This window comes from Candoia aspera, chromosome 4, assembly GCF_035149785.1.
Source record: "Candoia aspera isolate rCanAsp1 chromosome 4, rCanAsp1.hap2, whole genome shotgun sequence".
Lineage (NCBI taxonomy): Eukaryota > Metazoa > Chordata > Lepidosauria > Squamata > Boidae > Candoia > Candoia aspera.
The window spans coordinates 41,855,513-41,882,997 of record NC_086156.1 but is presented as its reverse complement, the minus strand read 5'-3'; the positions used below and the strand labels follow the sequence as shown (position 1 = coordinate 41,882,997).

The 27,485-nt window shown below is 39.3% G+C and overlaps 1 protein-coding gene and 1 pseudogene across 2 annotated transcripts in view; both read right to left on the bottom strand.

The window, feature by feature from the left end:
* RBMS3 (RNA binding motif single stranded interacting protein 3) overlaps window positions 1-27,485 on the bottom strand; it is a 612,128-nt gene that overhangs the window by 354,043 nt on the left and 230,600 nt on the right. The window lies entirely within an intron of this gene.
* LOC134498118 (U2 spliceosomal RNA) lies at window positions 16,016-16,159 on the bottom strand (annotated as a pseudogene).

The following is a 27,485-nucleotide window of genomic DNA, read 5'->3' as shown; positions in this document are numbered from 1 at the left end:
ATGCTTCATTACTGCACATGGACTTAATTTGAGAATGTCACTGGATCTGCATTTTATTTCATGCAAATGACCTCCAAATATTGAAAGGGGGGTGCTGGAACAAGGAGGAAGCAATGCATTGCATCTTTGGGCAGGACAGGATTGGGACATTATTCATTAGAAATTTATTTTCATCCATTTACAAATAACGGCATTATCTCCCATTACAGTATTTCTCAGCATTTTTTTTTAATTGCACAAGGAAGGAAGCCATGTTTGTTCCAGATCAGCAATCATAGGTACATATTTTCTAAAGACATAACGACATTTGGCCCTGGAAACAAGCTAATCAGCAATCAACTGACTGCATGTATTAAGCACAATAACAGCAACAAAAATACAGGGGAGAAAAGTTCATATTTATTTACAGCAAATGTAAGGGAAGCTTGCGTATTTAGACAAAGGGCCAGGAAGACCCAGGGCAGTCTTCTGATTTTTAAAGTTGTAACAGCAGCCAGTTTCAAGAAACAGATGCAACAAGACATTATTTATCAAAGTAGATAATTTTGGGGGTATCAGTGTAATGATAATTTTACATTAGACATAGAAACCACATCAGGATTTTTGGGTTCTCATGATGATTTCTTCCAGGTGAGATGTAACCGTGCTGTATCTCCAGATGCCTCCCTTGGTACTCGCAATCTCCACCTGCCATCCCTAATTTTTAAAGATTCTTTAGAATTAAAAAAAAATAACTAGGAAGGTACCATGCTACAAAGCAAAATACAAGCTTCTAGCATATTTATTTTCAGGAATGTTTGTGTACCTCTCAAAAGTTCTTTGGCATGGAGACAGCATCTGGGTATAAGGAGAGATTGCCTTTTGATAATTGGAAATTTGGGAACTAGCCATGTCCATCATGTCAGTCATTCTGTAAACAGGCAAGTTTCTATGGATGTCATTTTGTGAAGAAAACTATCACATACTCTCAAAATTCCTGATCCTCCTGCTAAAAACCCTTCCTATCCCTTTCTCTCTGCCCTAGGTTGATTTGGGGGTGGTTCTGAAAAATTGCAGTATTTTCCTCAAAGTAGCAGAATTCTTTCATGCCAAATTACAAATATGAAAATCCTACTATGCTAATAATAATGTCAGAAGGATAATGGCATTTTCTATTTAAAAAAAAAGAACAAAAAACCCTGCACCTTCTATCCCTATACTTACCTGAAAAGGTGAGAGGTCCCCTGTGCAAGCACCGAGTCATGGCTGACCCTTTGGGGGGACACCGCTTTCGCAACGTTTTCTTGGCAGACTATAGTGGGGTGGTTTGCCATTGCCTTCCCCAGTCGTCACCTTCCCCAGCAAGCTGGGTACTCGTTTTCCTGACCTCGGAAGGATGGAAGGCTGAGTCGACTCGAGCCGGCTACCTGGATCCAGCTTCCACTCGGTATCAAACTCGGTGGGGAGAGTTTTTGGTTGCAATGCTGCTGCCTACCAGTCTGCGCCACACAAGGTTCTACTACTTACCTAGCCTGACTTTATTTGCAAAGGGAATAATGCATCAGTTTATAGCCAATCCATATCAGTTTCACATGTGATGAGTAATAAATTCATTCTAACTTTCTCCTCATTAGTTTAAAAAAAAGTGTTAATTTTTATAATACTGTATGTATTATTTGCAGTAATTTTTGAGCTGGTTGCTATATTACAAAATTAGAAACACTGTGCTGAAACCTTGTATTATTCCACGTTGACAGTCAGGCGGCATCCTAGTTTAATAAATTATTATTATTATTTCAAAAATAAGATCAGTGTATCTAGCAAATATGAATACCCCCTTTCCAATACCTAGCTCAGGCAATTCTGAGCATTACAGCCAAAAACATTCATGTCTTGAACTACATTCCCTCTAAATTAAGCAATTTTTACTTTCATAAGGCATAAGTAATATTACTTCGACTTACAACAGCAATTGGGACTGGAATTTTTGTCACCAAGTAATGCGGTTGTAAAGCGCAACCACATTGCTTAGTGATGGCAATACCTGCAGTTCCGGTTGCCATTGTTAACCAAATCCCATGGTCATTAAGCAAGGCAACTTCCTACTGGCTTCACACAACCAAGTCAGTGGGGAAGCTGGCAGGAATTTGCAAGTCCCAGGTGACTCACAAGCAGGCCAGCAGGCAGGTAAGCGACTGCTGCCAGGTGCAGGAGGATGCAAGGGGAAGCATGAGGGAGGTGCAGCAAGGATGCTGGGACGGCCGGAACTCTGAAGACCGGTAGTAACCACCATTCGTCCAGTGCCATTGTAACTTCGAACAGTCGCTGAACGAATGCTCCCAAGTCAAGGACTAACTGTAGTAAGAGCAGGGCAAAAATTTAACTGTATCTCTTTGCTAATAAACAGTAAAGTGTCCTTTGAATTGACTTAACTCTAGTTAACTTCACTGACATACCCATGCAATTTTCTTGATTTCCAAACATTAAAAATTGAATAAAGATTTAGAGTTTTTTATTTTGCCTAGCTAATAGGAAGAGGTGTTAATAACAGTATCAAAATTTTTGACAGATCTTAGATTACAGTTTATTCAATAAAAATAGTATTTTGGACCTATAGGTAGTCCTTGTATAGCAACCACTATGGAATCAGAAGCTTTGTTGTTATGCGAAGTGGTCACTAAGTGGGAAATCATGTGACTGTGACTGTGCTTTCTTTTTCCCCCACTCTTCCACCCTTTGGAATGCTCACCTGGGTGCTGGGATAGCCAACTGGCAGCTGCTGCCTGTAACTGACAGGGCTAATCAGTTTTACACCTTCAGCTTTTGTTTGCCTCCTAACCATTCCCATGTCCTTTAGAATGCTTACCTTAGCACTGGGATAATTAACAAGAAGGGAATTAATGTTTGTATTTACATCCATTGGAGAGGAAGGGATTACAAGACAGTAAGGATAATTTTCCTCAATAAATAAATGAACAGTATAATGTTTTTGAATTATTTGTTTAATTGCGTTATATTTATCTAGTTTTAGGACTTGTGTGGAGCACCGATCACATTTTAGGTCATATTTATGCAGAAAAGTTGAAAATTCAAAAGGGTTCATAAATTTTTAAGCACCACTGTATTAACACAACTTTGAGACAAGATATAGTATTTTCATATTCTTTCGTACTATATTCCTTTTGAATGGATATTGATACCTGGAAAGAAAGAAAAATTATTTATGCCCTGTATATAGGGCTAAAAGATTTATTCTTCAGCATTGGGAAAATAAATATATGGCCCCACTACTCATTCATCTGGAGAGTTGATGTTATTAGCAATGTACAAATAAATTGCTTATTGATATAGATTAGCTATGGATGGTTATAATGAAATATAGATACTATTCACTGGTATGCTATGTAGAATTTTATAGATATAGATACAATGAATATACTTGCACTGAAATAAGAGCAAGAAAGACAGGATTTATATCATTTAAGTGAAGATGCTGTAAGTCACTAGTGGTGAAAGGACCATATTCATAATAAAGTTACCCCACCTGTACAGTAAGGTGTCCTCTAAGTGCATCCAGGAGATTTTATTTAGAATTCAGACAGTATTAGAAATAAGTTTTGTCTGAATTGCAATTCCCAATATCCTTCTTATGAACTTTCTGTCCAGTTGCTGAGAATTATACTTCAAAAAGATTTAGAGGGCCCTATGCTAATTCTTCAAATAAGGTAGGCTTTTCTTGAAGGATAAAATAAGCACTTTGAATCTGCAACATATATTTTGGAGTAGGAAGAAATAGAAGAATCCAATAAGATTGTCTGTTGACTACAAGCATTCCCTTCACAAATTTACTTCAGTATATTAAGCTTCCCATTTCAACAGATCATATGTATTCTTCCATTTGACACAGTTCTTTAAATAAAACTATTGAAAACAATGGCAGATTCCCAAGATAGACAACTGAGAGAAATTGGAACAACTCAGGAAATGGATCTTTGTAACACAGAGAGAAAAAATCTCCCTAAAGGGAAAACAATACAAGAGAATGCTGTTATACCTGTTTCTGATTTCTACAGGGAAGTGCAGAAAAAAGTGCTGAAAAACCATAAATAAGATTTAATGATTTTTATAAAGTCAAAATTTATCCAATTTATCACAATAATCCAAAGATATCTTGAAATGTACCCTGAATATATGAATACTGAAAGTAAAATCCTTTGAATCAAACTTGCTTCCTGGTGATTTGGTGGGCACATGCGTAACATTTTTTTTTTTTGGCAAGTATATCGAAATGGTTTACCATTTCATTCTTCCAAGGTGTTTCTCAACTTCTCAGTCTAGCCTATAGCACTGGGAATTCCTGCTTAGCTTTTTGAGCTCAGCAAAAAATGTAAATCTGATTTAATTTTTAAATCATGGCCAAATAATACCTCCCATAAATAGGGTGACTTTAATTTTCTTTCCTGAATACTGCACAGTTTTTAATTACTATTGCCATCCAGAAGACTTTAGCCAAATTATTAACTGGCTAGTTCAAAACAGTATGTGAAATTCATCTCATCTCTTAAAGGATTGCAAAGGAATCCCATCACAGATTCTATTGTGAGATATTTTGGATGTTTTACTTAAATGAAATCCAGAGCAAGAAAAGTGAAGCACAATGTTCAGCTAGCATTTGTTTTTCCCTTTTAAAAATCTACAGTAGGGCTGAAGAGAATATCCCACGAAGAATCAAAGTCTCCCTCTCACCAGCCCTGCAAAACTGTCAACTTGCATACTATTTAAGTTAAGAAAATTTAAACATTTAAAAATGCAATAGTACCCATCCAGTCCAGCAACTTTTTCTACTTTTTTTAAGTCTATAGGAAGAAAAAGGTGAGACCCAAAAACTGCTCTTCAAAACGGACTGTATAATGAAGCAAACTTTGGATGATCTGCACCATCCTACTCCCCATTTTTCTTGGCTGTTATCTAGCTATGGATGACAAATATAATACACAGATAAGTGAAATTGGAAGAATTCCTTTTCTGTGAACTAAGAAGAGGCCTGCTAAGATTTAAATTACATTCTTCACTGAATTGCTAGCAGAGTATTGGCTTATGCAATTTTCTTCACAATTTTGTCCAGTTCCATTATCTTACTTTTTTGCTCTAGATCTAGATCTTACTTTTTTTTTTTTTAATAGCTGACCTCTTCTTTATATTTCCTTTTGGTGCTTCCTGCGTCTCAAACTTTTTGAATATTAACAAGTCCAAATCCAAAGTGGTGGTTTTTGGGAAAAGACGGGCCAAATGCAATTGGCACTTGGATGGGGAGCCTATAAAACAAATAGACTCTTTCTCATATTTAGGGGTGGTTTTTACAGATACAGGGCCCTGGGTTAATCATTACAAGCAAAGTTCTGCAAAGGCCACAGCAAGTTCTAAAACGCTAATCAAACTACTTAGTTACAACCACCCAAGCTCTCTGCTCTCCATTTTGAAGGTCCACAAGGCAAAAATTGTACCAGTGTTAACATATGGTGCCGAATTGTGGGGCCTATCAAAAGTCTCCTTACTCAAACAGAATCAAGCACGCTTTTTAAGAACCATTCTGGGGACCAACAGGAATACACCCACAGCAGCAGTAAGAGCACCCATTCCATTTACAGTCTATCAGTAATCAGTCTTTAACTACTGGTGGAGGATTCTCCCAATGGAACATGATAGACTACCAAAAATGTGCCTTGAAGAACAGATGGGCACACCTCAACCCACCACATGGATCAATCAACTCCTCCAAACTATCGCATTCCTTGGCTTTTCACCACAACATTTACTTTCAGCCGGAGATCAGGCCAAGGCAACGTTCAAACAAAGGGTCTTGGATGTTAACGCCCAAACTGACACTGAGTCACTTGCACATATTAGGTCATTGAAATAGCTGGCTAAGAATAAACTGTCCTTTCAAATAGAAAAATACCTGACAATGGGTCTGACTCAATACCATAGGATAGCTCTTACTAGAGCAAGATTTGAGCAGCTAGATTCTATGGTCAAATACGGACGATTCCACCAAGTGTCTTACCTTGAGAAAACATGTGTTTCTGGAGACAGAACCACATATTGGGACCGTAACAAAAGACTATATTACTTCCTCCAGGGCACAAATACATATGTGGTCAATAGAACTGTTAAGTTTATAGTTAGGGCTGTCCAACTGAGAACGCAATTTATAGAACACAGGTGATGAATTCATATAAACTCACATTGTTTTCTTCAGCAAAGGATCGTTACCTTGTCATGGTGCTGGAGCTCAATGATGCCATGAGCTAAACTGTGAAGGGCCACCCAAGACGGGAAGGTCATGACAGAGAGGTCAGACTAAATGCGATCCCTGGGGAAGGTAATGGCAACCCACCCCAGTATTCTTGCTGTGAAAACTAAATGGATCGGTACAACCAGAGATATATCGGGATACCATCGGAAGATGAGACCCCCAGGTCGGAAGATGGTCAAAATGCTACTGGGGAGGAACAGAGGATGAGTTCAACTAGCCCCAGACGTGATGACGCAGCTAGCTCAAAGCCGAAAGGACGGCTAGCGGCCAACGGTGCTGGTGGTGAACGGCGAATCCGATGTTCTAAGGATCAACACACCATCGGAACCTGGAATGTAAGATCTATGAGCCAGGGCAAATTGGATGTGGTTATTGGTGAGATGTCCAGATTAAAGATAGACATTTTGGGCATCAGTGAACTGAAATGGACTGGAATGGGCCACTTCACATCAAATGACCACCAGATCTACTACTGTGGACAAAAGGACCACAGAAGAAATGAAGTAGCCTTCATAATTAATAGTCAAGTGGCTAAAGCAGTGCTTGGATACAATCCCAAAAACAACAGAATGATCTCAATTCGAATTCAGGGCAAGCCATCTAACATCACAGTGATCCAAATATACGCCCCAACCACAAATGCTGAAGAAGCTGAAGTAGAGCAGTTCTATGAGGATCTGCAGCACCTACTGGACAACACACCTAAAAGAGATGTTATTTTCATCACGGGAGACTGGAATGCTAAGGTGGGCAGTCAAATGACACCTGGAATTACAGGTAAGTATGGCCTGGGAGAACAAAACGAAGCAGGACATAGGTTGATAGAATTTTGCCAAGACAATTCACTCTGCATAACAAACACTCTCTTCCAACAACCTAAGAGACGGCTTTATACATGGACTTCACCAGATGGACAACACCGAAATCAGATTGACTACATCCTTTGCAGCCAAAGGTGGCGGACATCTGTACAGTCGGTAAAAACAAGACCTGGAGCTGACTGTAGTTCAGATCACAAACTTCTTCTTGCACAGTTTAGGATCAGACTAAAGAGATTAGGGAAGACCCACAGATCAGCTAGATATGAGCTCACTAATATTCCTAAGGAATATGCAGTGGAGGTGAAGAATCGATTTAAGGGACTGGATTTAGTAGATAGGGTCCCGGAAGAACTCTGGACAGAAGTTGGCAGCATTGTTCAGGAGGCGGCAACAAAATACATCCCAAAGAATGAGAAAACCAAGAAGGCAAAATGGCTGTCTGCTGAGACGCTAGAAGTAGCCCAAGAAAGAAGGAAAGCAAAAGGCAACAGTGATAGGGGGAGATATGCCCAATTAAATGCAAAATTCCAGAGGTTAGCCAGAAGAGATACGGAATTATTTTTAAACAAGCAATGCGCGGAAGTGGAAGAAGACAATAGAATAGGAAGGACAAGAGACCTCTTCCAGAAAATTAGAAACATTGGAGGTAAATTCCAGGCCAAAATGGGTATGATCAAAAACAAAGATGGCAAGGACCTAACAGAAGAAGAAGAGATCAAGAAAAGGTGGCAAGAATATACGGAAGACCTGTATAGGAAGGATAACAATATCGGGGATAGCTTTGACGGTGTGGTCAGTGAGCTAGAGCCAGACATCCTGAAGAGTGAGGTTGAATGGGCCTTAAGAAGCATTGCTAATAACAAGGCAGCAGGAGACGACGGCATCCCAGCTGAACTGTTCAAAATCTTGCGAGATGATGCTGTCAAGGTGACACATGCCATATGCCAGCAAATTTGGAAAACACAAGAATGGCCATCAGACTGGAAAAAATCAACTTATATCCCCATACCAAAAAAAGGGAACACTAAAGAATGTTCAAACTATCGAACAGTGGCACTCATTTCACATGCCAGTAAGGTAATGCTCAAGATCCTTCAAGGTAGACTTCAGCAGTTCATGGAGCGAGAATTGCCAGATGTACAAGCTGGCTTTAGAAAAGGCAGAGGAACTAGAGACCAAATTGCCAATATCCGCTGGATAATGGAAAAAGCCAGGGAGTTTCAGAAAAACATCTATTTCTGTTTTATTGACTCTTCTAAAGCCTTTGACTGTGTGGACCATAACAAATTGTGGCAAGTTCTTAGTGGTATGGGGATACCAAGTCATCTTGTATGCCTCCTGAAGAATCTGTATAACGGCCAAGTAGCAACAGTAAGAACAGACCATGGAAGAACGGACTGGTTTAAGATTGGGAAAGGAGTACGGCAGGGCTGTATACTCTCACCCTACCTATTCAACTTGTATGCAGAACACATCATGCGACATGCTGGGCTTGAGGAATCCAAGGCTGGAGTTAAAATCGCTGGAAGAAACATTAACAATCTCAGATATGCAGATGATACCACTTTGATGGCTGAAAGCGAAGAGGAACTGAGGAGCCTTATGATGAAGGTGAAAGAAGAAAGTGCAAAAGCTGGCTTGCAGCTAAACCTCAAAAAAACCAAGATTATGGCAACCAGCTTGATTGATAACTGGCAAATAGAGGGAGAAAATGTAGAAGCAGTGAAAGACTTTGTATTTCTAGGTGCGAAGATTACTGCAGATGCTGACTGCAGTCAGGAAATCAGAAGACGCTTAATCCTTGGGAGAAGAGCAATGACAAATATCGATAAAATAGTTAAGAGCAGAGACATCACACTGACAACAAAGGCCCGCATAGTTAAAGCAATGGTGTTCCCCCTAGTAACATATGGCTGCGAGAGCTGGACCATAAGGAAGGCTGAGAGAAGGAAGATCGATGCTTTGGAACTGTGGTGTTGGAGGAAAATTTTGAGAGTGCCTTGGACTGCCAGAAGATCAAACCAGTCCATCCTCCAGGAAATCAAGCCAGACTGCTCACTTGAGGGAATGATATTAAAGGCAAAACTGAAATACTTTGGCCACATAATGAGAAGACAGGACACCCTGGAGAAGATGCTGATGCTAGGGAGAGTGGAAGGCAAAAGGAAGAGGGGCCGACCAAAGGCAAGATGGATGGATGATATTCTAGAGGTGACGGACTTGTCCCTGGGGGAGCTGGGGGTGTCGACGACCAACAGGAAGCTCTGGCGTGGGCTGGTCCATGAAGTCACGAAGAGTCAGAAGCGACTAAATGAATAAACAACAAACAACACATTGTTTTTGTATTTTATTACTCGTTTTATCATATCTTGCATTTTTATCTTACAGTTTTACCTCTATTTTACCCTACTATATTTTATTGTATTTTATCTTACCCTAGTATATTTTATCTTATCTTATCTTATTTATTTATTTGATTTCTATAGCCGCCCATCTCAGCGAATGACTCTGGGTGGCTTATCTTACTGTATTTTATTTGTTTTATGGTATTATATTTTATATTTGATATCTTATAGTGGCTGTTGCCCAACTTTTTGATATAGTCAACTGACTAATCAATAAAGTCATATTCTATTGTATTCTTTATATTTCCAATACCCATTATTTCCTCACAGTCCAATGTTTCAATCCTAGTTCCTTTAGGCTTGTCACCTCTTCTCCCATATAGATATGATTCTAGAAGAACTAGCTTGGATGAAAAAAGCAGTAGTAAAGAATGTTATTAGGGAAACATGGATTTTGATATGCAGCAAACACTTCCAAAGATAAGGTAATTAATATTGTTGTGAGCTGGGGGTTAAAAGTAAAATAAAAAGTGTCTCGATTTCATGAGGAACAAGGATGAAAAATTTGACCTTTAAAACATTTTGCATACGCATCAAAAGGAACAGGGGAGTGACAGCTTATCTATCGTAAAATTGGTGATGGGGCAAGGTAATGTGCCTAAAACAAAGAGGAAGTATGCCTCCGGACCCTGAGATGGAGGGAGGGGGATGAAAGATATGAATATATGGATGTCAAATACAGTCATTAGGACAAGAATTTGTAGTCAATGGTGTATAAACTGCTGGCTGGGGCCGGCAGAGATATGTTTGCATTAGAATGAGACCCTGAAACAAGTAGGTGATAAGAGTTGCAGGAATATCCTGCTAACATATGAATATGGCAATTAGGTCATAAAATGTTTTGGAATAGATAGAAAGATTGTGAGCTGAGCCCTCGTATGAGGGAGAGGACAGCTAGGGTATAAAAGTTTTGTGTTAACTTTGTTCTTGGTTCCTTCTTGCACGGAGGGACCCGCCTTTGCAAACGCGTAAATAAATCCTTTTCTCTGAATCATCAAACCTTGTGAATTGGAATTCTTCTGGGAGGTTTTTCCCGCTGACATTGTTAACTTGCTTATCATACTAATGAAGCTGAATGCACCTGTTGTTGTAACAAAAAGCCAATCTGTCTACAAAGATTTTTGTTTGTTTGTTTGTTAGAACAAGAGATTTTATTTTGTTGGTACCAAGTTTTCTGATTTTTTTCCCACAAAACCAGCTTCTGTGCAAGGCATATTTTGTTGAGTTCTGGAGCATCTGCTTTCCATTTGCTTCTTGAAATATCTCTGCAATTTTCTATGGTTGTTTACTATTCTGAAACTTATTCAGAAAATGGGTCCAATTCCTGTTAGAAAATAGTCTTTTTGGATTAGGCCAACTTTTCCAGTTTCATTTCCAGACACTTTCTCTTCTGCTCCAATGCCATACTGTGGGAAAGAAACTAAGGGGATGGTTGGCCTGCCTCTTATGAGGCTGGAAAAGTTTAATAGCCTAACTGGCTGTTCCACATTTGACTCTTGGGAACAGATGAATGATAAGGGTTCATTAAAAATAATTTTAAAATAATGTGAACAAAAGGGTCATTATAGATTGCTATTATATTGTTTAACCTGTAAAGAGTGAGGGTGCCTCAATTAGACTGATACATCACAGGCAATTTCTTTACTTGCTCCTTCTTTTCTAACCTCTTCTGTCTCCCACTGATTTTCTCTTCTTTACTCTATTATTTAAATGTGTTCTTCCATCAGATATAGTTCTATTCAGCTTCTTCCTATCCTTAAAACTCTTTTAGGACCATTTTTAAGTCCTGAGCCTGCTCAAATGCACAACTTGCTTCAAGATTATATACATACATAATGCTTTAATCCAAGCGAAACTGGTAACATTTCTCTCTGATAAAAAGCAGGTATAACAGCATTTGTATTATGTAAAATAAATATTTCAAGAATGAAGAAAACTGAATCTAAAATGTTAGAACTGAAATAGAATTAAAATTCTATTTTATACCTTATGTTTCAGGAATAGTTTAAAAATAGCTTTTTCCTAAAATGTAGGTTCTAATATGAACCTAAGTATTCATAACTTCCATATATCTGGGTACAATTTCAAAACAAAGAATAGAATGCACATTAAAATATCATTAGCATATTTAAATTAGAAGAATTTAAGGATAGAATGCTCTATTAATAAAATAATTCCAACATTCATCAAAGATGCTACGCAACCATGTTTATCCCTCAGACTCTATAGCCTTATTTACAAAGCATATTTAATTGTGTGAACATCACAGTGCTATCAGCACTGCAACAGTAGAGGTTATCCAAATAGCCTGAGGTTTGTTTCGTATAACAGTATCCTCACCTACTTATCCGTGTTGTGGAATACCATAATGTCCTAACAGTCAGGAACCACGTTGAGACAAGGAATAGGTCTCTAGTGTTTTATTACTGCTACATTAGACAGAAAATCCTAACAAACTGAAGAAGTGTGAGAAAACCCATACAGATAAACCCCAAAAGTCAAGGTGGGTCTGATCTGTGTCTCTTTGAATGGCTGCTTAACTCCTCAGTACTACGCATGCATTTTCCCCCCTGGATAGGGGCCCCCTCCTGCTTACCATCAGTACTCATGACACATAACCTAATCAAAAGAGGTCACCGTCCAAACCCTGCCCGATCAGTCCCCTAAGTAAAAGAGTTGTTGCTATAGATGGCTGATAGGAAAAATCCTCTTGATAAGGACTGGCAGCACATAGTACATTACTGCCCATAGTACACCTCCAATCCCAAGACATTTTTACCACTGCCTACCTTACCAATGGAAAATTGATATAATGACACCATGCTAGCACTTTTCTGATACAAGGGAACATGCTATACTAGGGATTCCTGGACAAAGTGGGTGGAAACTGCATTTCAAAATAGTGCCTCTGACACTGTTAGTGTAATTGGTTTCTGCCAGAATTAGCAGTTAGTAGATTTGAACATGTTACCTAGTCAACTCGGCTGAATAATATACAAACTGGCCAGTGAGTATTACTGTGGATTTTGCCGTCAATAGTATTCCAGGATAAATTGGAGTCAGACTTTATTTGTTGGATCCAAATTTCCCTCATGTCCGTGAACTTAACTACTGTAAAATCTGAGCTAGTATTATTATTGGTTATTGTTGGTAGGAAAGCGTGTGTGATAGTACAGAAGGCATGAAGGAAGACACCAATATAAATATAAATATAAAATTGTTAACTGTTCCTACATCTTGCACTGTAGCCAAAATGAGCCAACAGGATTCAGAGGAATCCACCTCACACCCTTTAGTTTATTTTCTCCATTCTCCCTTTCTATCCAGTTAAAATCAATTAGTATTCAGTAATGTCAATACTGGATTCTAGAAATCTCATTCATTTGATGGAGCTTCCACAGGTGATCTTTCCAATAAGTAGTGCCCATTGCAATCAAGTAACTATACAAGTGAACACCAATTATTTTCTTTTAAGTAGCAGGAATGTTTCTTATGTCTATTTAACATTAAGAGAAATGGAAATAAAAATGACTTATGCAAAAAAAAAAATGAGTTTGCAAATAAACCAGGGAAGTGGTTGGCATACAAGTTATGAAAAGAAACAGCTATTGAAATTACAAGAGAGAGATACTGTAATAACAGATAATGTAGTTATCCAAAAAGCATTTCATCGATATTATTCCAATTTATATAAAGGATAAGAAATTTTCCTGGAGAAAATAGATGAGTATTTAAAGAAACAAAATTTATCGAAGATTACAGAGAAACAGAAACAGATTATGAATGGACCCATAGCAATAACAGAAGTTTGCAAAGCTATAAAAAGACTAATACAGGAAAGATGCTTGGACCAGATGGGTTACCACCTTCTTACTATAAATGCTTTGAAGATGAACTTTTACAACCTTTACAAAATACAATACAATGAATTCTATTTTACAGAGGGAAAAGATGCCAGAGAGCTAGAAAGAGGTTAATATCGCATTAATACCTAAGGAGGGACAAGATTTGACTTTAACAAGAAACTATCAGCCAATATCATTGAATAATGACTATAAGTTGTTTACTGTCATGAGTGCCATTGAGCTGAAGACATCAGCTCAACGGCACACATGACAATAACGAGGAAGCAGAGGAAGGGACTCAAGATAAGCATAGCACGCACAACAACAGACACAGACCCTGGCCGGATGATTCAGCCATCAGGACACAAAAGAGAAAGAAGGAAAGACAAAGACTAGGCGAATCACGAGGCACACCCAAGCTGTTAGCAAAAGCGCAACGGAGATCGCCCAGCTGACAGCAATCACCGGCTGAAGGAGGAAACCGATGATGGGCGATCCCGGAGCAACAGCTGGGGCCTCGCAACCCTTCACCTACCGGCACGACAGGATGCAGGACAAAGGGGGGATGACGTAAGCCAGGGAAAGGGGGTGCTGACCGGCGCGGGGTATTTAAACCCCGCACCGGCGCGCTCCCCTCACTCTCAGCTTTTTTCGAAACTGACACTACGTATGAATAAACCAGAACCTGATCTCCATTGAATCAGTGTCTGTGTTTTACTCAGCGGTAGGCAGTGCATGACATTTACAATCTTTGCAAAGAATTTCACAAGAATTTATTCACAAAGATCCATGTGGGTTTTTACCTAAAAGACTGTTAAAGGGCAATGTTAGAAAAGGGTTGGACATTTTGGAATATTTAGAGCAACACACTGAAAAACAAGCTGCATTCTTAGATGCAGAGAATGCCTTTGACAATTTGAACTTGGCCTTCCTGTTTAAAGTTTTGGAAGATATGAATTTTGGAGAGAATTTTATTAAATGGGTAAGATCAATTTACACTTAACAGAAACCACAAATAATTGTCAATGGAGATCTAACAAAACCCTGTGAGATACAAAAACGGACAAGACAGAGATGCCTGTTGTCTCCTCTCCTGTTTTTTTAGTTCTTGAAATGTTGAATAGAAATATAAGATGATAGAATTGTGGGAGTAAAGATTAAAAACAAACTTATATCTTAAGGGTATTTGCTGATGATTTGGTGTTGATTCTGGAGGATTCACTAAAGGAAATAGAGACATTAATGGGAAAATTAAACAAATTTGATACACTAGCAGGTTTTAGGATTAATAATCAGAAGACAAAGATGTTAACAAAAAATATGCAAATAGATCGAACAGAAGTGATGAAGAAAATGGGTTTGAAGATTGAGAAAAAAGTAAAATATCTGGGTAACACCATGACAAAAATGAATTGTATGTTATCTAAAACTAATTATGTTGAGACAAAGAATGAAGTTAAAAAAGATACGTTAAAGTGGGAGAAATTACAATTGACATTGTTGGAGAGAATTTCTGTGATAAAATGAATGTTTTGCAAAGATGAAAAGATTTGGCACTACCCCCCACAATGGAGAAATGGTTGATGAAGATGATGGAACTTGCTGAGATGGCTAAGAGAAAAGACAATATCTGCATTTATTGCTGACTGGAAACCCCTTATGGACTTTTTCCATGAAAAAAGGAACTTATGATTCATGGTTTTGATGATTAGACAGAATAGATTACAGAAATAAGAAAGTTATGTTGTAACCATAGAGGAAGAGGTAAAATTATAATTGTACTTATACTTGCAGTAAAGAAAATCAAAAGCTATTTTGTATCTTTTTTCTTTTCTATTTTATGTTTACATTTTTCCCTTCTTGCACTTTTAGCTTTTTCTTTGATTTCTTTCTTCTTCTCTTTTTCTCATTTTATATTAGTTTGTATTAGTTTGTATCTTTAAAAAAAACTAATAAAATGAATATTTTGCCTAGAACAATGTTTTTGTTTCAGACTATACCAGCTTTGACAACAGATGCACCATTTAAACAGTTACAAAAGGATATAGATAAGTTTGTATGGCAAGGGAAAGAATATGGAAATGTGGAATAGGTACAAATCCAGGTTGTGCCCAAAAACACCTTTGTGGCTCTTAGCACAAGAAGTATTTTATAGACAAGAAATAAAAGGCAAACACAAATGGTTATCATACTGTGAAATACTAGAATTCTGTCAAGGGGAATAGTAAATAAAATCAAGAGAGCTGATGGCAGAGGGACATAATTGTCAATGGTTTTCCTATTTACAGTTATCAGAAAAATTAAAAGTAGACAAAATAATTTATGGTATTGAATATTCTAAGACTGACTTTGAAATGGACTTGTGTACAAATGATGAACATGTGATTGCTAATATGTATAAACTTTTATTTGAAATTTGAAACAGAAGAAGAATGATAAGTTAAAGAATGATAAAGTGGGTTAAAATTTATGGTTATAATATACAGATGGAACAATGGGAAAATATATGGTTGAAAGGATTGAAATTTACACTGTTATAATCTTAAAGAGAACTTTTATAAAATGATGTACTGTTGGTATATGACAACAAAATAATTACCTAGAATGTATAAATGTCCTTCAAATCTACGTTGGAAATCTGAACAACAAGAAGGGTCTTTTTACCATGTTTGGTGGACGTGCAAAAAAGCTAGAAGATTTTGCATACAAATGGATACACTGATGCAGAGGATTTTAAAGATTAATATACAACTACACACACACTTGATCTTAGCCAAAAGGCCGAGAAGCAATTATACAACTGCAGCCAGAACTTTTCCTCTTGGGACTGACAGATAAATAGTTGGAAAAAAGTCATGGAACTTTGTTTTTATATATAATAACATCAGCAAGATTATTGTATGCACAAAGATGAAAAGATTTGGCAATACTTACAATGGAGGAACAGTTGGTATAGTTTATTATTGATTAGCCATTAGGTCATTATCAAAATACAGAATATAAAACACAGAACATTAATAAGATCATATATAAAAATAGAATAAAAACAAATTAGATAAGAAAAGTGATATAAATGCAAATCTTATTGCTGAATTACCCCTACAGTTTACCCCAATCAGGCTCACATATGCAGTTCTCAACTGAACTGTGGAGGAATGGTTGCGGAGAGTGATAGAACTTGTTGAGATGGCCAAATTTACCTGTTTGATTAGAGAAAAGACAGTATCTACATTTACTGCTGACTGGAAACCCTTATGGACTTTTTGTGGTAAAACAGAAAAAAACTTATGATCTATGGTTTTGATGATTAGATAGGTTAGATTATAGGAAGAAGACAGTCAAGATGTAACTTTAGAGAAAAAGGTAGTAGATCTACAATTGTACTTATAACTGCTGTAAAGAAGATCGGAAGCCACTTCTTTATAGATATTTTCTTTTGCATTTTTCTTCTATTTTTTTCCTTTTTGCACTCTAGCTTTCTCTTTTATTTCTTCCTTTTTCTTTTTTCCTTCTTACTTAGCTTGCATTAATTTTTATTCTTGTTTTTAAAATTTCCAGTAAAATTATTTACATATATACTCTACATACCTGCACATGCACACACACACACTCATATAGACACACACAGTGTGTTCAAACTGAAAATATTTTTCATTTATCTCCAAATCCACTGCCCAATGGTTGAGGAAACAGTCAAACTGTAAATAATGGCTTCATCCTCTTCATTTGAACTCCTCAACATTCATTTGAACTTTCCTTTTGTTGTAAGGTAAATTGTTGCTGATATGGTTACATTTCCTCCATTGCTCATATTGAGGACAAAGTCTTCATAGTTTCAATAATGAATAAACATGGAAAACATCCACAGCATTATCTTACAATCATGTCTGGTTACTCTCATCTCGAAAACTGAAATAGTGCTTTCTATAGCCAGATCACTTCCTTCTATTTGTACACTAAATTAATATAAGTTTCTACTGTAACTGTAATTTTATTTCTTTGCAATTGTTTATCCATTTCATTCTTATCATATCTTGGAATCACCAATTTAATTTGGGATTCTAATTTTATGAGAAGTTGCAGAACTTCAAAGATCTGTGGAGTGTATGGAGTTGATACTTTATTATATGGTCAAGCTAAAGGCTATCCTTGGCCTTTGAATGGTAAGTTGGAATTGGACATAAAAGTGATTGATGGCAGAGTAAAAATGAAATCTAAAGTAATTAAAATGTAATCACATTATTTAAATATAATTAATGTGACAATTTCCTATTTATGCAATTCCTGTCATATCAAGAATTACACTGGGGGAGATTTTTGGGAGCTGCATATAGTTCTGAGGCTTCAGGTGGTATATTTCTTTTATATAACATGAGTAGTGCCCCCCACAAAAACAACCTGGCATTTAGCTTCCAGGCAAGGCATATCCAAAATTCATTCTGAAGCTTCATTCTGAAATATACTAAGTTATTATACTGCCAGTAGATGGATCAATGTGATTATTTTGGACAGATAGAAAAGGCAAGAGTATCAGCAAAAGTGGACTATCTATCATTCCAGGCAGTTTAACCTGCCTGGAAAATTCCCAAGAAACATATTGCTATTTCATGTTTCATTTCAATTAGAGTTTATGTTTCTATTGAATTTTTTTCTATAAACTATACAGGGATCCTTTTTTAACAAAAATAAAAGGTGCTATATAGTTGGGAGGTTGGCTGGCTTTTGAGAATTAACACACTGTACTTTAAGGTAATTATTCACACAGTTTTATTTAAACCCAAATAACTTTTTTTTTCTTCCTAGTGTTTTTCCCGCAGGTGTAGGGTCTGCTTTTTTGGATCAATTGAATGTTGATCTGTTGGTTGCGACAGGAATTGACTGACAGGCTTGTTGCCAGAGCCTGACATCATCGGCTGAGATAGAGTGACTGGCCCAAAGTCACCCAGCTGGTTTTCATGCCTAAGGCGGGACTAGAACTCACAGTCTCCTGGTTTCTAGCCTGGAGAATTAACCACTAGACCAAACTGGTTCTTATTTAAACCCAAACAACTGCATAATATAAAATAATTCAAAGAAACTGAGCATATATCAAAATATATCAAATGAACCTAATATACAAAATATTACTGGAACTATAAATTAATTAATAAGGAACAATATTCTGTAATGTCAGCGTCACTACAGAAAAGGCCCTATTGTTAGTAATTATCAGTTTCATCATTCTTGCTGAAGGCCAAGAGCAAAAACCCAGAAGTTAATCCATGGCTTAAGCATCTTGATATGAGTTTGAGTAATTTTTATAACCCGCTCCCAAATAGCTTAAGGACTTAAAGACTAAACCCAGCCCACTGAATTGGGCCAGGAAATATATGCATTATAATATAGTCAAAATAGCTACACTACTTCTAAGAAGTATTGTATATACTTGCGGGTAAGCTGAGAATTTTAGGTTCCAAAATACCCCCAAAAAATTTGGTTTGGCTTATCTGTGGACCAGGGTTCAGATTTTTTAAAGCCTGTCATGGCCTTGAACTCATGCGGTTTTATAAATAATGATGTAGCAGTTTGCTATTTCCCACCTGTCACTGTAGTTAAAAATTCAAGGGTCAACTTATCCGCAGGTGACACATTTTTCAGATTATTTTGGCTGAAATTTTGAGGTTCAGCTTATCTGCAGATGGGCTTATCAGCAATTATATATGGTAGCCTTGCCATTCTATTTCACACCTATTGATATTTTCCAAAATATTATTTTTAAAGACTGCCTTTTGGCTTTACCTATCAAAGTGAATTAGAAGACTGGGACATTTCCATGCAATTCATATCATCTAACTTGTGGCTATAGCCCTTACTAGATTTATTATTAGTGTCTATGGTAAAGCTCACAGGGCTGCTGCTTTTTTATGTAACTGAAATATACTATGAGCCAGAAATAAGTAAAACCGCCCAGTATCATAAACTGCCCAGAGTCCCTCCTTGGGAGAGAGATGGGCTGTGATAAAATTTAATAAATAAAATAAATAAGTAAAATGGCATGAGACCACCACATTCAAACTTGACCCTTCTGCTTCCTTCTGATTTAAGGCAGACAAAAGCCATCTGGTTGAATGGCCAAAGCTTGAATGGAGAAAGGAGCAGCACCATTTGGCCTCCAAGTATCTGCTGTGAAACCTCTAATGAAAAAGCTCCACTTGCATCATTTTCAACCAGTCTCTACTTTCCAATTGTCAGACAAGGTCCTCAGATATTCCAAGGGTTTTTGGGTGAACTGTATTAGCCAAATGCATTCCAACCTGGCTTCAGGCCAGAGTTTTGCTGTAGGACAACTTAAGTCATGTATCTCTGTTGATTTAATTGGATCTTTAGCAGTGTTCAATGCCATAGACCTAGCCTTCAGACCTGTCTGGCAAAAATGGGCTCAAGAGGTACTATCTTATGGTCATTCATAAAACACTTTAGCAATTGTTTTGTGTAAGTATTTTAAGCTCTGCCCTTGCCTTTAGTCTTTTACAGATGTTAAATTTTGCATTTATCTTAAATGCTTAAACTGCCCCAAGGGCTGCATATGCATTAAAAGTATAGGCTAGAAAAACCTACACACACCATATAAATAACATACCATGAAAAAAATAAGTGTGTGCCTAATTTACAAATGTGGTTATTCTGAACAGCATGGTAGCTGTTTATTTTTCATCTATAGATTGAAAATTGGGATCAGAATGTGATGCAGTATACATCTCTAGACCAAGAAGCAACAACTGAGAAGACCGCTACTTTGTCTAGTAAGAATTAAATTGCTATCCAAACTTAACAAACACTATAAAGGAAAAATTAAGCAAATTTTTAAAATCTGATCATTGTTATTTGGTAGAATTCTCTTACTAAGGGAAGAAGATAGTATTCCCAGAAAGGATGTTGGGGGAAAGAGGATGAAAGAAAGAGAGTAATTTTGGCTTCCAGAACATTCACATACTACTTTTAATCTGATTCAGGTTTCTGTTACTCTCTGTAACTCTGAATTCTGTTCTGTGTAAATGACCTGAAAAAGAGCCAAGAAAAAAAAAAGGGCCATTATGCGGTCAACAGGAAGTACACTAGGACAAAAGGTCTAAGTTTAGGAATGCATTTGCTAGGGTCTATTTTGATCTAACCCCTGTGGAAGAACCATCCACAAAAAAAAAAAAAAAGGCTGCTGTGATATTTAAAAAAGCCATAATGTTTAAATACAAAACCAAACTGGCAAGAAAGGAGCATTCAGAAAGAACAAAGCTTATGAAGAAAAACGGATGCCTCCAGGCTTATTTTTAAAATATGTTTTATTGACATTCCCCCACCCCGCTTTCTGCTGTTACAGAATATGTTCTTTTGATGCTACCCAACTGAGTGGCCAGATGAAAGAAATTGGGAGACATGTAACCTTCATATATTTATCGAAGCCTAAATCAGGACTGGGGAACTCCAAACCTTCCATATGTTGCTGGACTAGAATTCTTAGCGCTCTTCATTATTAGCCATGCTGGATGGTGCTACTGGGAGTTGGATTTGGAAAGTAATGGAGGGTCACATCTTCCTCATGCCTGGCCTAAATAAAAATGCAGGACGTAAGGAAACCACAGATGGACAGAACAATTACAACCCCGCTCCCCAGAAGAAAGTACAAATTCTTCTGTTGTAAACAATAGTGTATACACAGTCTGTATTTTCATAAACTGCCAAAATCTGTTGCCAGTTACAAAGGATTTTTGAACTCTTTTGCCATTTGGCTATCTGAAAATATTTAAAGCAAAAAAAAAAATACTTCTAAGTGCAGATCTGTCACATATTATAGCATGATGGAATGAAATGAAACCCATTTGTACCTCCTGAACACACAGACTTCCCTGTGTATTAATCAGTTCATACAAATTTAATCTAAATATAACTCCTTCCAATCCTTGTGTTTTGCTGAAATCCTTTGTGAATAAAGAAAGTAGATAACTAGGGGAAAGCATATATCAGCATTATCTTAGAATGATAACTTCCAAGATAGCTCCTATACTAAATGCTATGACTGCTGCATGGAAGCAATAAAAAACCATGCAAGAATGAAAAAGACTTTGATTTTAAGTGTCTCTCAGTTTGCTACTGGAAGGGATGTTCAAGAACAATATATATATTTATGAAAGTATAAGTATCTAATCCTTTGCAGCCAAAGGTGGCGGACATCTGTACAGTCGGTAAAAACAAGACCTGGAGTTGACTGTAGTTCAGATCACAAACTTCTTCTTGCACAATTTAGGATCCAACTAAAGAGATCAGGGAAGACCCACAGATCAGCTAGATATGAGCTCACTAATATTCCTAAGGAATATGCAGTGCAGGTGAAGAATCGATTTAAGGGACTGGATTTAGTAGATAGGGTCCCAGAAGAACTCTGGACAGAAGTTGGCAGCATTGTTCAGGAGGCAGCAACAAAATACATCCCAAAGACAGAGAAAACCAAGAAGGCAAAATGGCTGTCTGCTGAGACACTAGAAGTAGCCCAAGAAAGAAGGAAAGCAAAAGGCAACAGTGATAGGGGGAGATATGCCCAATTAAATGCAAAATTCCAGAGGTTAGCCAGAAGAGATACGGAATTATTTTTAAACAAGCAATGCGCGGAAGTGGAAGAAGACAATAGAATAGGAAGGACAACAGGCCTCTTCCAGAAAATTAGAAACATCAGAGGTAAATTCCAGGCCAAAATGGGTATGATCAAAAACAAAGATGGCAAGGACCTAACAGAAGAAGAAGAGTTCAAGAAAAGGTGGCAAGAATATACAGAAGACCTGTATAGGAAGGATAACAATATCGGGGATAGCTTTGACGGTGTGGTCAGGGAGCTAGAGCCAGACATCCTGAAGAGTGAGGTTGAATGGGCCTTAAGAAGCTTTGCTAATAACAAGGCAGCAGGAGATGACGGCATCCCAGCTGAACTGTTCAAAATCTTGCAAGATGATGTCAAGGTAATGCATGCTACATGCCAGCAAATTTGGAAAACACAAGAATGGCCATCAGATTGGAAAAAATCAACTTATATCCCCATACCAAAAAAGGGAAACACTAAAGAATGTTCAAACTATCAAACAGTGGCACTCATTTCAAGGTAATGCTCAAGATCCTGCAAGGTACACTTCAGCAATTCATGGAGCGAGAATTCCCAGATGTACAGGCTGGGTTTAAAAAAGGCAGAGGAACTAGAGACCAAATTGCCAATATCCGCTGGATAATGGAAAAAGCCAGAGAGTTTCAGAAAAACATCTATTTCTGTTTTATTGACTCTTCTAAAGCCTTTGACTGTGTGGACCATAACAAATTGTGGCAAGTTCTTAGTGGTATGGGGATACCAAGTCATCTTGTATGCCTCCTAAAGAATCTGTATAACGACCAAGTAGCAACAGTAAGAACAGACCACGGAACAACGGACTGGTTTAAGATTGGGAAAGGAGTATCGCAGGGCTGTATACTCTCACCCTACCTATTCAACTTGTATGCAGAACACATCATGCAACATGCTGGGCTTGAGGAAGCCAAGGCTGGAGTTAAAATCGCTGGAAGAAACATTAACCATCTCAGATATGCAGATGATACCACTTTGATGGCTGAAAGCGAAGAGAAACTGAGGAGCCTTATGATGAAGGTGAAAGAAGAAAGTGCAAAAGCTGGCTTGCAGCTAAACCTCAAAAAAACCAAGATTATGGCAACCAGCTTGATTGATAACTGGCAAATAGAGGGAGAAAATGTAGAAGCAGTGAAAGACTTTGTATTTCTAGGTGCAAAGATTACTGCAGATGCTGACTGCAGTCAGGAAATCAGAAGACGCTTAATCCTTGGGAGAAGAGCAATGACAAATCTCAATAAAATAGTTGAGCAGAGACATCACACTGACAACAAAGATCCGCATAGTTAAAGCAATGGTGTTCCCTGTAGTAACATATTGTAATTGTTGCCTAATCCCAAATACTCAGTCTCACAAGCTCGGGCTTAAAGATAACTGATTTATTAAAGGAATAGTATGCAAATACAGAGAAAGCTGAGAATGAGCAAAAGCGCGCCAAATACAAACTTAAAAGCCTTGCCTTCAATCCAGTCCCGCCCCAAGCACCCGTCAGCACGCACCCCCTCCCAGGTGCTAGGAACCGTTACACGCGCCTGGGAAAGTAACCTTGAACAGGAGTGCAAACCCAAACATACATTCACGCAATTGGATGGGACCACGGCGGGAGGGAAAGCAGTCACTCACTCTACAGGACTGGTGGCTTTACAGATGGGCACTGTCATGCGCTGCCTACCTCTGAATAACACTCAGACACTGGTTCGCGGATCAGGCTCTGGTTTATTTGCAGGGCAGGTACAGCGTTGGTAGAAAAAAGCTGAGAGTGACAGGAGCGCGCCGGTGCGGGGTTTAAATACCCCGCGCCGGTCAGCGCCCCCTCGCTCACGGTCACGTCACCCCCCTTTGTCCAATACGTTGCCCTGCCGGTGGGTGAGGGTTTCCGGGATCGCCCATCATCAGGTTTCCCATTCCTCTGCTGATTGCTTTCAGCTGGGCGATCCCCGTGGTATTGCCGCTGATGGCTTGGGTGGCTCCGTGATCCGTTTAGCTATTGTTTGTTGGCCGTTAGTCGTTGTGGGTTGATGGCTACTTATCTTGTACCCCTTCACCTATTTCCTTGTCATTGTCATGTGTGCCATTGCGCTGATGACTTTAGCTCAACGGCACTCATGACAGGCACCCACTGGGAGAAATTGCCTTTTGTCATAGCTCCAGTGGGGGGCCCTTTGGTGATTTTGGGAATGCCTTGGTTTGTGCAACAAAACCCTTTCATCAATTGGCTGCATAGAACTGTAACGTTTGCTGATGGATTTTATAAAGTACCTGAAAAGGACTTGTTAGAGGACATGGAGGGAGGACGGGTGGCTAACACTACAGTACAAACCCTTCCGCCGCTAGAAGGGCTGCCTAGCCAATACCAGGATCTGGCTGATGTGTTTGGGGAGAAGGAAGCAGATCGCTTGCCACCTCACCGGAAAACAGACTGTTCCATTGAATTTTTACCTAATGTAAAGTTACCTCACCCAAAAATCTATCCCATGTCTCCCAAAGAGCTAACTATGCTGAGGGAATTCATTGACAAAAACCTGACTAGGGGTTTCATGCATCAGCAAACGAGAACAACCCGAGTCCAGCATGGCCCAGACTTCGACAGTTTTGGTTCTAGAACCCAATTTTACTTTGACAGTCATTGTAGGGAAGTTCCCACTCACCGAATCGTGGTCGCGCCCGGTTTCTTCCACCTGCCCAACGGCGCCCTTCAGGGCAGGTGGAAGGCGTTTCCCGCCGGCTGGTCAAATTGTAATTCCTCTTCCTCTTCCACGAATGGGAGATCTGGAGGGTCGAGTTCAGCACAGGCAGCCTTCATCTTGCGCGGCAGGGATGGCGATTTTCCCGGCGCTTTCCCGGGCCGTTCCTCTGGTCGGCGTCTTGGGCACGAAGTAGCACAATGCCCATCTTTCCCGCATCTTAAGCACTGTCCTTTCGCAAATCGTCGTTCCCTTTCTTCCTCCCAGGTTTTTGGTTTAGGGCGACTCGAATATCCAGCAGCACGAGCCCCCTTAGCGGCTCGGGTTTGTCTCAGTTCCTTGCTATGGGCATACATTTGTAGAGCGCTTTCCGCACTGCCTGCCAACTGAATCCAGCCGTATAACGTTTTAGGATCGTCCCTACACAAAGCCCAACGGAAGATTTCTGTCTCCAGCCCTTGCTTGAACATCTCTACCAAAGTCGACTGGGACCAGTCCTCCACCTTCCCCGCCAGGGCTTTAAATTCCAAAGCGTAGTCTGCGACAGAGAGGGTTCCTTGGTAAAGTTTTCTCAGGGAGTTCTTCGCTCTCTCTTGGGCCAATGGGTCTTCAAAGTGCTGTTTTAGCGCCCACAGAAACTCATCAAAGTCCTCTAACTCCATGGCCTCAGCTTGGCACAGCTGTATGTACCAATCAGCTGCCCTCCCCTTCAGCTTGTTGGCAATAAAATTAATCTTGCCTTGTTCAGAGCGAAAACTTCGACCCCAATCCTCCATATAATGTCTAGCATTTGTAATGAAGAAGGAGAGCATGGTAGGGTCCCCATCAAACTTCACCCCAAAGGGTGGGAAGGTCCTTACCGGCTCCACCGGCTGTGGTGGCTCTGCAAACAACAACGTGCGTCGAGCCGCCAGTGGTGGCCGATCTCTGGACGCCCTTGACTCCCTTCCTCCCAACTGCCGGGGAGCTCGAGTCTTACTTCTTCCCCTGAATGACAGGGAACTCCGTCTTGGGAAAACCAGCTAAGAGGGGTCCTCTTCCCAGTCTTCCTGTAGGGACCCCGGGCCTCTGGTGACATCCTTTAGGAGGTTTACTATCATATCCATTTTGTCCTCTATTGCTTTCATGCGGGCAGGGGTGACCGGCTCTTCTAAGGGTCTATTGGTTACCACCACCCTCGGCGATAAGGGGATTTCGGGTTCCCAGGATGGCTCTGGAGATCCCCTCCCCGGTGCTGCTTCCACCTCGGGTTGGGGCTGGAGTACACCCCCTGTGGCACCCTGCACTGCTAACAATAGATCATCCAATTGGACATCTTGCCTCTCCCGACGTGCTGCCCTTTGCGCTCTCGAAGTTGGAGCTATCAGAGTCTTTGTCGAGTCCGGCTCTTCTTCGCTCCCTTCACTCTCGCGAAGCGGAGGTTCGATCATCGCTAGCGCTCCTCTTTACCCAAACTTTGGATGGGGCTAGCAGAAATGATATAAACAATTCTCAGCTTTATGTAATGGTTGCCTAATCCCAAATACTCAGTCTCACAAGCTCGGGCTTAAAGATAACTGATTTATTAAAGGAATAGTATGCAAATACAGAGAAAGCTGAGAATGAGCAAAAGCGCGCCAAATACAAACTTAAAAGCCTTGCCTTCAATCTAGTCCCGCCCCAAGCACCCGTCAGCACGCACCCCCTCCCAGGTGCTAGGAACCGTTACACGCGCCTGGGAAAGTAACCTTGAACAGGAGTGCAAACTCAAACGTACATTCCAAAGTTCCAAAACAAAACAGAGCGCAGGAATGGAAAAACCCAGCCATGAGCAAGGCGGGTATACACGGAAAACGGTTTGACATGTGGAACGTTACGATGTTAACAGAACATTGAAATGGGGAACATGACACATATGGCTGCGAGAGCTGGACCATAGGGAAGGCTGAGAGAAGGAAGATAGATGCTTTAGAACTGTGGTGTTGTAGGAAAATTCTGAGAGTGCCTTGGACTGCAAGAAGATCAAACCAGTCCATCCTCCAGGAAATAAAGCCAGACTGCTCACTTGAGGGAACGATATTAAAGGCAAAACTGAAATACTTTGGCCACCTAATGAGAAGACAGGACACCCTGGAGAAGATGCTGATGCTAGGGAGAGTGGAAGGCAAAAGGAAGAGGGGCTGACCATGGGCAAGATGGATAGATGATATTCTAGAGGTGATGGATTCATCCCTGGGGGAGCTGGGGGTGTTGACAACCAACAGGAAGCTCTGGCGTGGGCTGGTCCATGAAGTCACGAAGAGACAGAAGCGACTAAATGAATAAACAACAACATAAGTATCTATCAAAATCTTCCTTTTCTTAAGAATATTATACCATGTATTAGGTATACAAAGTTCTGAAATAGAGTCAACATTTGAAAAGAAGCATTTTATGGTCTGTACGAAACAAACCAACAAACTCAACAGTCAAACTAAAGAAGAAAAGCAGTTGTGGATATTATCTTTTAAAAAAAAATACTGATAGCCTGCCCACTATACTGTAAATAGGGTATTAGGGTGAATTAGATTCTATTAAAACAAACATAATAAAATGGTGAAGCCAAATAAAATAAACAATACATTAATTTAAAGTACATCAATATATTAAGAGTGATAGAAAGCCCTTGAGGGACAAATGGCAAGATGAATGCAAGAGTAAAGAAACCTTTTTGTTACCACCTTTTTTTACCAATATTACCGGAAGTCCGGTAATGTTGGCACAAGCTGGCCCACCAGGTGAAGGACATTCCAAAGTCAGGGTTCTACAGCTGAAAAAG